The sequence below is a fragment of the Rhinatrema bivittatum genome, chromosome 2, assembly GCF_901001135.1.
Source record: "Rhinatrema bivittatum chromosome 2, aRhiBiv1.1, whole genome shotgun sequence".
Classification (NCBI taxonomy): Eukaryota; Metazoa; Chordata; class Amphibia; order Gymnophiona; family Rhinatrematidae; genus Rhinatrema; species Rhinatrema bivittatum.
The window spans coordinates 15,921,568-15,935,558 of NC_042616.1; the positions used below are offsets into that span (position 1 = coordinate 15,921,568).

At 47.8% G+C, this 13,991-nt stretch overlaps 1 protein-coding gene across 1 annotated transcript in view; it reads right to left on the reverse strand.

The window, feature by feature from the left end:
• The window catches only part of LOC115083579 (oocyte zinc finger protein XlCOF6-like), a 396,491-nt gene that overhangs the window by 88,859 nt on the left and 293,641 nt on the right, over positions 1–13,991 (reverse strand). The window lies entirely within an intron of this gene.

Below are 13,991 nucleotides of genomic sequence, written 5' to 3' on the forward strand. Positions count from 1 at the left end.
ATCAGGAACATCTGGTTCTATTCCATCAGGAGGTCTCACTGTGCTAAATCCTAACAGGGCAGGAAGAGTTTGGTGTCCTGGGCAGTGACATATCTCCCATTGTGATGTACGAATTCTGTATTCAGGGGTGTTGCAAACCATGGTCACATAGGGATCGTGCCCCAATCTCAAACAACTGTTTGGTTTCCTTATCTGCAGGGAAAAGGAAAGGAGAAATTAATACTTACCTGATAATTTCTTTTCTTCTGCATTCAGGCAGGTCAATCCACAGAAATGGGTTATGCACCTCTACCAGCAGGTGGAGACAGAGTAAAAGTCGATATCAAGGATATATAGCCCTATCCCAATCTCAGCCTACAAGGATTCTCTGGAAAAGCCAAACTGTGGACAAAGTGCTCATATTTCCAACCAATTGAGAACACTGAGCTCAGTCAAAAGAGCTAACGTTTACTAGGCTAAGGAGCTGGTCATAGAAACATAGAAGTGACGGCAGAAGAAGACCAAACGGTCCATCAAGTCTGCCCAGCAAGCTACGCACTTTATCCATTTTTTTCCCTTTTTCTCTCTCCCACCTGTTACTATTGGCTTCCAGAACCCTCCAGTCCTAATTCCCCTCCACCCAATTTAGAGAGCAGCTCTGTATCTGCATCCAAGTGACATCCAGCTCAATCGGGGGTAGCAACCGCTGTTACAAGCAGGCCACCCCCTTGCCCCATACTCTTACCCAGCCCTGTTTTTATTTTTTTGTTTTATTTTTATTTTTTGGAAATAGCAGCCCTCCATCCTTCCGCTCCGTGAAGGTGGAACACCAACTACTGGCCACTGGCATCCCGCTCCGTGAATGCCTCTGTGGCTACTGCCGCTCCATGCAGTGTTTGAATGCCTCCACTTTATTCACGCCCTCTAGATTTGATGGATCCACAGTGTTTATCCCACGCCCCTTTGAAGTCGTTCACAGTTTTAGACTTCACCACTTCCTCCGGAAGGGCATTCCAGGCATCCACCACCCTTTCCGTGAAGAAATACTTCCTGACATTGGTTCTTAGTCTTCCTCCCTGGAGCCTCAGCTCGTGACCTCTGGTTCTGCTGATTTTTTTTCAACGGAAAAGGTTTGTCGTTGTCTTTGGATCATTAAAGTTTTTCAAGTATCTGAAAGTCTGAATCATATCACCCCTGCTCCTCCTTTCCTCCAGGGTGTACATATTTAGATTCTTCAATCTCTCCTCGTATGTCATCCTATGAAGACCCTCCACCTTCCTGGTCGCCCTTCTCTGTACCGCTTCCATCTTGTCCTTGTCTCTTTGTAGATACGGTCTCCAGAACTGAACACAGTACTCCAGGTGAGGCCTCACCAAGGACCTGTACAAGGGGATAAATCACTTCCCTTTTCTTACTCGATATTCCTCTCTCTATGCAGCCCAGCATTCTTCTGGCTTTTGCTATCGCCTTGTCGCATTGTTTCGCAGACTTCATATCATTAGACACTATAACCCCAAGGTCTCTCTCCTGCTCCGTGCACATCAGCCTTTCCCCCCCCCCCCCATCGAATACAGTTCATTCGGATTTCCACTCCCCATATGCATGACTTTGCACGTCTTGGCATTGAATCTCAGCTGCCATATCTTCGACCACTCTTCCAGTTTCCTTAAATCCCGTCTCATTCTCTCCACGCCTTCCGGCGTGTCCACTTAGTGTAATCCGCAAAAAGACAAACCTTACCTTCTATCCCGTCCGCAATGTCGCTCACAAAGATATTGAACAGGACCGGTCCCAACACCGATCCTTGCGGTACACCACTTAAAACCGCTCTCTCTTCAAAGAAAGTTCCATTTACCATCACGCATTGTTTTCTGTCCGTCAACCAGTTTTCAATCCAAGTCACCACCTCAGCACTCACTCCTAAGCTTCTCGTTTTATTCACCAGTCTCCTGTGTGGAACCGTATCAAAAGCTTTGCTGAAATCCAAGTAGATGACATCGAGCGCTCTTCCTTGATCCAATTCCTTGGTTACCCAGTCAAAGAAGTCAATCAGATTTGTCAGACAGGATCTTCCTCTGGTGAATCCATGCTGCCTCTGGTCCACCAATTCTCCGGACTGTAGGTAGTTCACTATTCTCTCTTTCAACAGTGACTCCATTACTTTTCCCACCACCGAAGTGAGGCTAACCGGTCTGTAGTTACCAGCCTCCTCTCTGTTCCCACTCTTGTGAAGCGGGACCACCACCGCTCTTCTCCAATCACTTGGCACCACTCCCGTTTCTAGGGGTCTATTGAACAGATCGCACAGCGGTCCCGCTAGCACATCTCTGAGCTCCCTCAGTATCCTTGGATGAATCCCATCAGGCCCCATGGCTTTGTCCACTTTCAGATTCTTTAGCTCTTCCCATACATTTTCTACTGTAAATGGATTTTCATCTGTTCCACTTCCCTCCAGATTCTTGTTGAGTAGAGATGGTCCTTCTCCAGGGTCTTCTTTAGTGAACACAGAGCTGAAGTATTCGTTTAATATTTCTGCCATTTCTTCGTCTCTCTCCACACATTGATCATTTCCACCTTTCAATTTCACTATACCACTTTGGACTTTTCTCTTTTCGCTGATGTATCTGAAAAATGTTTTGTCACCATATTTTATCTCTTTGGCAATCCTCTCTTCTGCTTGACTTTTTGCCAACTTGATTAATTTCTTCGTCTCCCTCAGTTGAATCAAATATTGTTCTTTGTGCTCCTCCCTTTGGGATCTTTTATATTTCTTGATGCTGTTCTTTTAGCCTTAATTTTGTCATGATACTTACCAAACCTGAAATGAGTAATAGATATAATACTCTGTGTCTTCCGTACCTAGAAGACAAATTGAAAGCAAGATGGCAGTTGAGGGTGGATTGTGGATCAGCCTGCCTTCCTTAGAGGAAAGGAATTTTTTTTTTTTTTCATTTTATCACATAAGTAGGAATTCCTCCTTCCTGTTCATTCAGGCAGGCCAATCCACACCAGTGTGATGTACCAAAGCTGCCCAGGGACCCAGCAACATCACACATGCTAAGGCCGGCGTCCTCCTGAGCCCAAACGATCAAGCAGAATGCCTGGAAGGGTGCATAAGGACGACTGCTGATGACTTGCAAACAATAGACAATAGTTGCCTGCGCCGCTGGCTCACCCTGTATACCTCCGCCATGGAGCACAGTTGACCAGACTGACTGAGAGGATTAATAACGTCCAAGAACTGCATCAGATGCCACTTGACAGCCAGAGTATGTAAGAGACGATATTCACTCTCCTCTGTATTCCTTTCCAGCGTGGCCAGGGAAGTAAACAGAGTCAAATGAAATTCCGAAAACATTTTGGGCCAAAAGAAGGTAAAGTCCGAAGCTGTACCACACCCAGATTCACAGGCAGGAATGGCTCATAGCAAGAAACAGCCTGCAGTTCGGAAACATGACGCCCTGAGCAGATTACCTTGAAGACTGTTTTTCTAGGGTTAAGAACCTTCAAGAAGAAGCTATGTTGCGGTTCAAAAGGTAGGACTGGAAAGGAATCCACAATCAGATTAAGTTACCATAAGGACACTGGTAGCCACAAGGGAGGATGAAGATGCTTAACTTCCTTCACGAACCGAGACACATCTGGATGGGGAGACAAAAACCCACCAAGAACTCGCCTCCTATAACGGGTGAGTGCTGCCACTTGAACCTTCAAGGAGTTAAGAGCCAAGTCTTTAAGCAATCTGTCCTGAAAAATTCCAAAATTAATCAAATTTCCACTTTGAGAGGCTGAGAACCTCGCTCCTCACATAAGTCCTCAAAAACTCACCCAACTCTCACATAAGCCCGAGATATAGAAATATACATAATTTTTTTTATTTTAGCCTGATGCAAAGTGAAAGCACTGCAGCAGAATAACCAAGCTTCAATAACTTGAGCCCTCTCAAGGGCCAAACTGTAAGAGAAAATCGACCGGCATTGTCATGTAGAATGGGTCCCTACAGAATATCAGCAGAGCACATATTTGTATGCTAATTTCAAGCTTCCTCCGGGTTATGCCAACCCAGCCTTCCAGGTGTGGAGACAAAAAGGGTATTCGCACATGGGGCTCCCTATGGGGTGGAGTGGATCTGATACCATTCTCGGAGCTACAATCTAAATTTAACCTCACATCCGCGGATATATTTCCGTATCTTCAATTGCGTCATTTTGCCCAGGCATCCACACTTTGGGGTCCACTAAAACAAGACAAATCAGCTTTTGAGGTGCTATGCCAGAAGGCAGAGCAAGCCACGAATTTATTATCACAAATATATTCCCTTTTGGGGAGCCAGGCATTCCACAAAACGAAGCACATGATAACCTGGGAGGCTGATCTACAATGTACTTTAACTCAGAAAGAATGGGAGGAGAATTTTGGGAGAATGGGAAGGGGCCTCATAGCGGCTTCTATGTTGGAAAATGCATTCAAACTATTATATCGATGGCATTATTGTCCAGCTCAACTACATAAAATGAAGCCATATATATCTGATAAATGCTGGAGAGGATGTTCACAAAGGGGTGATTATTTTCACATGTGGTTATTCAACCAAGCTTTCTCATAATCATCAGTCTGCAGAACTTTCCCTGCCAAGGATCCCTTCTTTGGTAACCCCCTAGAGAATTATATAAATCATCTCTAGTACTCTCTATTACCCCCCAAAGAAATCTCAGGTCATCTATGAATCCTTGGCAGTCTAAAAAAAAATCAAATACCCAGCCTTATACCTATCACCTACTTCTTTAGCCAACATTTGGCTCTGTAGCATTTACGTTATGTTATTAACCCCATATATCTGTATCCAAGTTCCTGCTGCCTGTTCATTGTAAGACATTAACTTGTCAATGTTTCTGTTTAGAATGTAAACCGAATTGATCAGTAACTCTGTTATTGGAAAGTCGGTATATAAAAGTGCTAAATAAATAAATAAATAAATGTGGTGGACCTGTGCGCTGATTAGGGATTTTTGGACGAGGTTGAGATGTGGTTGGGACAGATCTTCAAAACTTCCATAAACCTTCTTCCCAGGCAAGCCTTGTTGGGTCAACCAATGCAGCAGTTGGGGACTATGATAATAGGCTGCTCGCATTTATTCTCACTGCATCTAGGCTGCATATAGCACAGCGTTGGAAAGTGAGCCCTATCCCTACTATCAGTGGGGTGCGATCCATGCTAAAGAAAATCTATACTTTAGCGGAAATTACAGCTCACCTCCATAAATCACATGGAAAGTTTCTGCAAATTTGGAGACCTTACCGACTATGGCAGGAGACCTCTTAGCATCCCACAGGGAATAATGAATCTTTTGCTTTTGTCTAGCTACTAGCGTGAATTGTCTAGTTGTAGGAATATTGGGGGCAGAGAAAGGGGATGGGGGGGGGGGGGAGGAGGGACCTTTAAATAATGGACACAATTTTTTTGCTATGTTAATAAGGTTTACTCTCTCTGTACCTTATACTTATAATACCATGCAGGAGCCAGTTGGCTTGTTCTTTTAACTTTTCAAGTTTAATAATAACAGATGTCCAATGATACACTGGGGACGATACCTATCTTTTTCTGTATGATCATGTTTGGCTACCGGTGTACTGAGATCCTTGTTTGTATTCTTCATATTTCATGTTTTGGTCATCTGCGTTACATGTTACCTGTGTTGTGTTATCTTAATAAAAATTTAAATTAAAAAAAAAAAAAAAAAAAAAAAAAAAAGAGAGAGAATGGGTCCCTACAACCATACATCCTTCCCAGGCAGTAGCCTAAGAAGCCTGCCCACCAGCAGCCACTGCAGATCAGCATACCCCAGCCATCGGGCGCAATCCGTTGCCACCAGAAGCAGGGTTTCTATCACAATCTTTCAATCATGCCCATTGGAGAAATTACTTACCTGATAATTTCGTTTTCCTTAGTGTAGCAGATGGACTCAGAACCAATGGGTATAGTGTACTCCTGATAGCAGTTGGAGACGGCTCAGATTTCAATCTGACATCAGCCCCTAGTACATATATCCCTGCAGGAAGTGCAGCTCTTCAGTATTCTCCTCGAAAAGCATTGTGGATATATGTGTGACTGACTGATTAGAATAACTTGGTTAACTTTATAACTTGGTTAATTTGAACTAGTTGAAATGGCTAAAGCTGGAGACCGCCAGTGCCCTCAACTGGGAAATGTCGACCCCCGACAGAATGGGTGTCCTAGATGAAGGAAACCATGGCTTACCCTTGATTCACTCGCTCCCGGGGATGTCCCCCAAGAATTCCATGAGTAACAGCAGCCGTGGGTGGGATGCTGAGTCCATCTGTCTACACTAAGGAAAACGAAATTATCAGGTAAGTAATTTCTCCATTTCCTAGCATGTAGCAGATGGATCAGGACCAATTGGATGTATAAAAGCTACTCCCGAACCGGGAGGGAGGCTGCCCGTGACCCACTTACTACTGCCCTTGCAATTGCAGTGTCCTCCTGAGCCTGAACATCCAGACGGTAAAACCTGGAGGTGGTGTGGATGGAGGACCATTTGCTGCCCTGCAAATCTCGGCGGGTGACAGCATCTTAGTTTCCGCCCAGGACACTTCCTGGGCTCTAGTCGAATGGGCCTTGACTTGTAAAGGCGGTGGCTTGCCTGCTTCCACGTAGGCCGCCTTGATGACTTCTTTGATCCAGCGGGCTATGGTTGCTCGTGAGGCCGTTTACCCCTGCATCTTTCCACTGTGGAGGATGAATAGATGGTCCGTCTTTCGTTCGGACTCCGACCTTTCCAGGTATCTGACTAGGAGCCTGCCAACATTGAGATGTCGTAGACTTTGAGCCTCTTCTGAATTCTTCTGTTCATCTGGTGATGGTAGCGAGATGGTTTGGTTGAGATGGAAGTGAGACACCACTTTGGGAAGGAACGACGGAACTGTGCGCAGCTGGATGGTTCCCGGGGTGAGTCTGAGGAACGGCTCCTGGCAGGACAGTGCTTGTAGCTCCGATATATGATGAGCTGAACAGACTGCCAGCAGGAAGGCTGTTTTCAATGTTAGAAGTCGGAGAGATAGGCCACGGAGAGGTCTGAAGGAGGTTCCTGCTAGGTAATCTAAGACCAGGTTGAGGTTCCAGAGAGGCACTGGCCACTTTAGGGGTGGTCGGATGTGCTCGACTCCTTTTAGGAAGCGGGAGACATCCGGGTGAGAGGCTATGCTGCCGCTCCCGCTCTTGGTTCTGTAGCATGACAAGGCCGCCACCTGTACCGTGATGGAGTTGAGGGACAATCCCTTCTGCAGTCCGTCTATAGGGATTCCAAAACGGCAGGAATTTTGACTGAGTGTGGCATGATGCTGTGGTCCTCACACCAGGCTTCGAATACTCTCCAAACCCTCATGTATGTTAGGGATGTGGAGAATTTGCGTGCTTTGAGTAGTGTGTCAATTACTGCTCCCAAGTAGCCTCTCCTCTTTAGGCAAGCTCTCTCAATGGCCAGGCCGTAAGAGAGAATCGAGCTGGATCCTCGTGGAGAATCAGTCCCTGTTGGAGCAGGTCTCTGTGTGGAGGTAGTGGCAGGGGTTTCCCTGCCAACAGTCTTCGCATGTCTGCGTACCATGGTCTTCTTAGCCAGTCCGGGGCCACTAGAAGTACTGGTCCCTTGTGGTGCTCTATCTTGTGGATGATCACGCCCAATAGGGGCCACGGCAGGAAGGCGTATAACAGAGCCTCCTGTAGCCAGATCTGTACCAGGGCATCGATTTCCTGGGACTGGGGTTCCCACCTGCGGCTGAAGAAACTGGGTACCTGGGCGTTGGACCGGCTTGCTAGGAGGTCCATGGCTGGTGTTCCTCAACGGTTTACTATCAATTGGAATGTTGTGGTTGACAGTTTCCATTCTCCTGGATCTAGACTTTTCCAGCTGAGGTAGTCCGCTGCGACATTGTCTTTCCCAGTAATGTGGACGGCTAAAATCTCTTGAAGATTCACTTCCGCCCATGACATTAGGGGGTCTATTTCCAGTGACACCTGTTGGCTTCTGATTCCTCCCTGACTGTTGATGTAGGCCACTGTTGTGGTGTTGTCTGACATTACTCTGACCGCTTTGCCTCGGAGTCTGTGAGCAAACCTTAGGCAGGCTCTTCTGACTGCCCGGGCTTCTAGGCAATTGATATTCTATCCGGACTCTTTTTGTTCCATTGCCCTTGGGCAGTTAGCTCCTGGCAGTGTGCTCCCCATCCTTGTAGACTGGCGTCCGTGGTGAGTAGAATCCAGGTTGGGGAGGATAGTCTCGTTCCCTGGCTCAGATGGGCTTCTTGTAGCCACCATCGTAGTTGGGCCTGAACTCTGTCCAAGAGCTGGAGCCGCACGGTGAAGTTCTGGGACAGAGGATTCCATCGTGATAGAAGTGAGCGTTGTAGGGGTCTCGTGTGAGCCCATGCCCATGGGACTACCTCCAGTGTGGATGCCATGAAGCCGAGAACTTGTAGGTAATCCCATGCTGTGGGGCGAGGATCGCTCAACAGGGTTCGTAACTGGGTCATCAGTTTTGATCTCCTTGTCGGTGTCAGGATGACCTTGTCTTGTTTGGTATCGAACTGGACTCCCAGATATTCTAGAGATTGGGAAGGCTGCAGGCAGCTTTTGTTTGTGTTGATCACCCAACCGAGTCTCTCCAGTAGAGTTTTGACTCTGTTGGTGGATTTCCTCTGGGGATTTCGCTCTGATCAGCCAATCGTCTAGATAAGGGTGCATGCGGATTCCTTCCTTCCTCTGTGCTGCTGCCACTACCACTATGATCTTGGTGAACGTCCGGGGTGCAGTGGCTATCCCGAAGGGTAGTGCCCGGAACTGGTAGTGACGGTCCAGCAACGAGAAGCGTAGGAAACGCTAATGCTCTTGATGGATTGGGATGTGTAGGTAGGCCTCCGACAGATCCAGGGAGGTAAGGAACTCTCCCGGTTGTATCACCCTTATTACTGAGCATAGGGTTTCCATGCGGAAGTGGGGAATCTTCAGGTGACGTTGACCGCCTTGAGGTCCAGGATAGGTCTGAACGTTCCTTCCTTCTTGGGAACGATAAAATAGATGGAATAATGGCCAATATTTATTTGTTGTGGAGGCACCAGTGTTATAGCCTCTAAGGCTAGCAACCTGGTCAGTGTAGCTTCCACTGCCATTCTTTTGGAAGGGTCGTGGCAGGGAGATTTCACAAACTTGTCCGGAGGGAGGTTGTGGAAATCCAGATAATATCCCTCTCGAATGATGGAGAGGACCCACTTGTCCGAAGTTCTCGATCCATCTTTGGTAGAATAAGGCTAGTCTGCCCCCTATGGCTTCTTTCTTTGGATGGGTCATCTGATTCTCATTGTGGGGTGCGATTGGGGCCTGGACCTGAGCTGGCTCCTCTTTTATTGTGCTTATTCCGAAAGGACTGACTCCGGCCTGCCTGATATGAGCTTCTATATGGGTTGAAGCGCTGCGACCCTCTGCCCCTGGAGGTCCGTGGTTTCTCTTATTCCTGTCCTCCGGTAGCCACGGCAGTGGGGACTCGCCCCACTTCTTGGCTAGTTTCTCTAGTTCGCTTTCGAATAGGAGTTGTCCCTTGAAGGGCATCCTTGTGAGCCTTGTTTTGGAGGATGTGTCGGCTGACCAGTTTCGGAGCCAGATTTGTCTTCTGGCTGCCACTGCGGATGAGACTCCTTTAGCTGCCGTGTGTACCAGATCCGAAGCGGCGCCCGCGAGAAATGATACGGCCGGTTCCAGGACTTTCCCCGGAGTGTTGGTCCTGGTTTGTGCTAAGCAGGCGCAAGTCACCACGGCAAGCAGGCCGCGATCTGTAAAGACATAGTGGAGACGTCAAAGGACTGTTTGAGGATAGATTCCAGACGTCTGTCTTGAGCATCCTTGAGCGCTGCCCCTCCTTCCACTGGGATAGTAGTGTGCTTCGAGACCGCACAGACCATGGCATCCACTTTCGGACATGACAGTAGATCTTTGGTGGCAGGGTCCAGAGGGTACATGGTTGCCAGAGCCCGGCCCCCTTTGAATGTGGTTTCTGGGGCCTCCCATTCCAGGTCAATAAGTTGCTGGACTGCTTGTAATAGTGGGAAGTGACGTGAGGTCTGACAAAGTCCCTCCAAAAGTGGGTTCGGCTTAGGTTCCCCCGAGGCGCTTGTGCCTGGGATGGCAAGCTCTTTCAAGCTTTGCGTGACTAGGTCTGGAAGTTCGTCCTTGGTGAAGAATCGTCTCATGGTTCGATGGGGCTCTGTTCCCAGAGGGAGTTCCCCTTCCTCCAGGGGTTCTGGCTCCTCCTCTGAGATGTCTGTGTCCCCAAAGGTGGGGCTTCTGGGCGGTGGGCTCACCTCCCTGGGCTTAGAGGGCCCTGGCATGTTGGGGTCCTCTGGTGGTGCCTGTGGCCACATTGTAGGAGTTCCTGGTTGCATGTGGACGAAGGTATGCAGACCTTTGAAGAATTCCACCCAGGAAATAGACTGGGTCTAGACTAAGGGGCACCGTGTCCCTAGGGAGCCCCGTTTGAGGGGGGGTCCCGCTGTGTGGTGCCATGTCCGGCATACTGCTGGAAGGGGTGAGGTCCGATACCGGCTGGGGAGGGCCAAGAATTGCTCTCCCCAGCCGTGGCCTCCTCATGGCCTCCTCATGCTGTGCCGCTCTAATGTGGCATGCTGGGCAGAGGCTTGAGCTTTGGGCATATTTTCGGGTAGGGCCATGGTTTGTGCGCGTATATTACAGTTGTGCGTCGAAGATGCGCATATAGCGATGTTCGCATGGGTCGTAGTTACGCGCCTGGCACAGTGAGCGCGTCGTTATGCGTCTAACTTGTGCGCGTGACATTGTGCGAACGGTTCGCCTGTGTGTGCACGGATCGAGACAGTGGACAGGGCGGCGAACAGGGCTAAGATGGTGACGGCGACCATGCGGGCAATATGGCAACCACCTCGGAGGGTCTCCACGTGGGAGGACCCTTGGATCTGACAGGGTCTGGCTCAGCTAGGCCAATCAACCCGGTGGCACTGGTCCCGGCTGGCGACTTGTGCGTCTCCTCGAGCTTCGGAGACCGGAGACTTTAAAATAGATTTCTACCTTATCTTGTCCTGGCGCGTCCCAGTTTCGTTCTGGACTGTCTCCAGCTGCGGGGGGAGAGGGGAAATACCTTCACTGCCGCGCTCAAGGTTGCACCCGCTGCCTCTCAGCCTCACCCAAAGTCAGGAGCTAGGTCTCCTATGAAGATCGGCCGCCAGACCGAGGCTTACCTCCGAGGGAGCGCAGAAATCACCTCAGGAATCTCGACTGGAGGAGGGACCCAACGGGTGTCACCGTAGGAGAGCGGGGCTCATCTGTAGAGGTAAGATTTCTTCTTAATTTGGGTTTCTTTGGTAAAATTTATTCTAGCGCTGTGCTAGCGTGCATAGAGTCCCTAACTGCTACGGAGACGGAAAATACTGAAGAGATGCACTTACTGCAGGGGTATATGTACTAGGGGCTGACGTCAGACTCCTTGCAAGTTAGTCTCATTACTACAAGAAGGCTGAACATAAGAACATGCCTATACTGGGTCAGACCAAGGGTCCATCAAGCCCAACATCCTGTTTCCAACAGTGGCCAATCCAGGCCATAAGAACCTGGCAAGTCCCCAAAAAACTAAGTTTATTCCATGCTACTGTTGCTAGTAATAGCAGTGGCTTGTTCTAAGTCAACTTAATTAATAGCAAGTAATGGACTTCTCCTCCAAGAACTTATCCAATCCTTTTTTAAACACAGCTACACTAACTGCACTAACCACAATCTCTGGCAACAAATTCCAGAGTTTAATTGTGCGTTGAGTGAAAAAGAACTTTCTCCGATTAGTTTTAAATGTGCCACATGCTAACTTCATGGAGTGCCGCCTAGTCCTTCTATTATCCGAAAGAGTAAATAACTGATTCACATTAACCCGTTCTAGACCTCTCATGATTTTAAACACCTCTACCATATCCCCCCTCAGCCATCTCTTCTCCAAGCTGAAAAGTCCCAACCTCTTTAGTCTTTCCTCATAGGGGAGCTGTTCCATTCCCCTTATCATTTTGGTAGCCCTTCTTTGTACCTTCTCCATCGCAATTATATCTTTTTTGAGATGCGGCGACCAGAATTGTACACAGTATTCTAGGTGCGGTCTCACCATGGAGCGATACAGAGGCATTAAGACATTTTCCGTTTTATTCACCATTCCCTTTCTAATAATTCCCAACATTCTATTTGCTTTTTTGACTGCTGCAGCACACTGAACCGACGATTTCAATGTGTTATCCACTAGGACGCCTAGATCTCTTTCTTGGGTTGTAGCACCTAATATGGAACCCAACATTGTGTAACTATAGCATGGGTTTTTTTCCCTATATGCATCACTTTGCACTTATCCACATTAAATTTCATCTGCCATTTTGATGCCCAATTTTCCAGTCTCACAAGGTCTTCCTGCAATTTATCACAATCTGCTTGCGATTTAACTACTCTGAAGAATTTTGTATCATCTGAAAATTGTATTATCTCACTCGTATTTCTTTCTACATCATTTATAAATATATTGATTTGCAGTGAGAAACCATAAAGGCCTCCAGAGGAAAGCAAAGAAACACCAAAGTATAGCCTTCTCTTATCACTTCCCAATGGCCCGACATGATCTGGACCTACCTCTGAAATAAGCGAGATAGATGTCCGCCTACCTCTCCCCCACCAGGTGAGGCTGTAGATCTTCTCTGTGAAGATCAAGGTGCACCGTTCCCAAAGACCACATTCTTCCCAGGCTTTCTGGGCCAAAAGGTCAAGATTCTGAAACGTTGCTCCCCTATAAAGAAGACTACCTTTCTCCAATTCACTGCAATAAAAGACAACCCTTAAAGAGTAACTTCATGAGAGTAGACTTAGAAATTGTGTCTGCCGACTAATTTCATATTCACAGCTGATGCCTAACCAATGTTATGGAAGCCACAATTCTGGCGGTAGTGCGACCAAGGTCCCAGCCCGCATCAACTAAGGCAGCAGCTCCCGGTTTCATCTCCACTTTGCTATTCAACTCTGCTTCATCAGTCTCCCAAGAGAGACAGAGACTAGCCCGAACCACCAGGGACCAACAAGACTCAAATTGCAAATTCATCACAATGTCCTCAAAGGTCTACTTAAAGAAAGCTTTAATTTTACTATCCTGAGCATCCTTTAGAATTGCCCTTCCTACCACCAGAATCGTGATCCGCTTGGAATTAAGGGGTACAGACTCACCAAAGTGTGCCCCCTTTCAAAATTTGCTTCTGGAGCACTCCATTAAAGGTCAATCAGCTCTTGGATTGCATCCAGGAGGGGAAGAAAAATTACATTCTGCATAGGGTGACCAAAAGGAATCACCCCAAGACACACCAAACGTCTTCAGATTCTGAGAAAACAGACTCAGCATCTCAGCACTATGAAAGAAACGAAGAAGAGTTTTTTTTATATGGCTCTGATCCGTGGGAATTTCCCCTTCTTCTAGCGGGGAGAAAACCAATCCTCAGAGTCATCCTTATTCACATCCTCTTGAACATGATTAGGGACCACTGTGGCAGACAATGGGGACTTCGAGTACGTGACCCTGCTTTTGAAGGTATCGCCATCTCTGCTGGACATCCCTGCAGAAAGGTCTGTAGTCCCTGGAAAAAATTCCTACCCAGGAAAAGGAGGATGGGTCCATACCAGGCCCCATAGGCCCTAATCTGACAACCTCTGACCGAGCATGCCCTGTCCGAGGATTAACTGAAGAAGGGGACACCCCTGCTGAGTCACCTTCAGCTCTAGTCATCCCTGTCTGAGGGGGATGGACCATCATCGGCAAAATCAGTAGGAGGCAAATCAGCTCAAGCATTCAGACAGTGCAGGCACAGAAATCCCTAGCTGTAATGCCCTTACATGGCAAGCAGCACAGATCACCAATCACTTAGACTTGTCAGCGGCACCTACCACACATTTTTCTTGTGCATCCA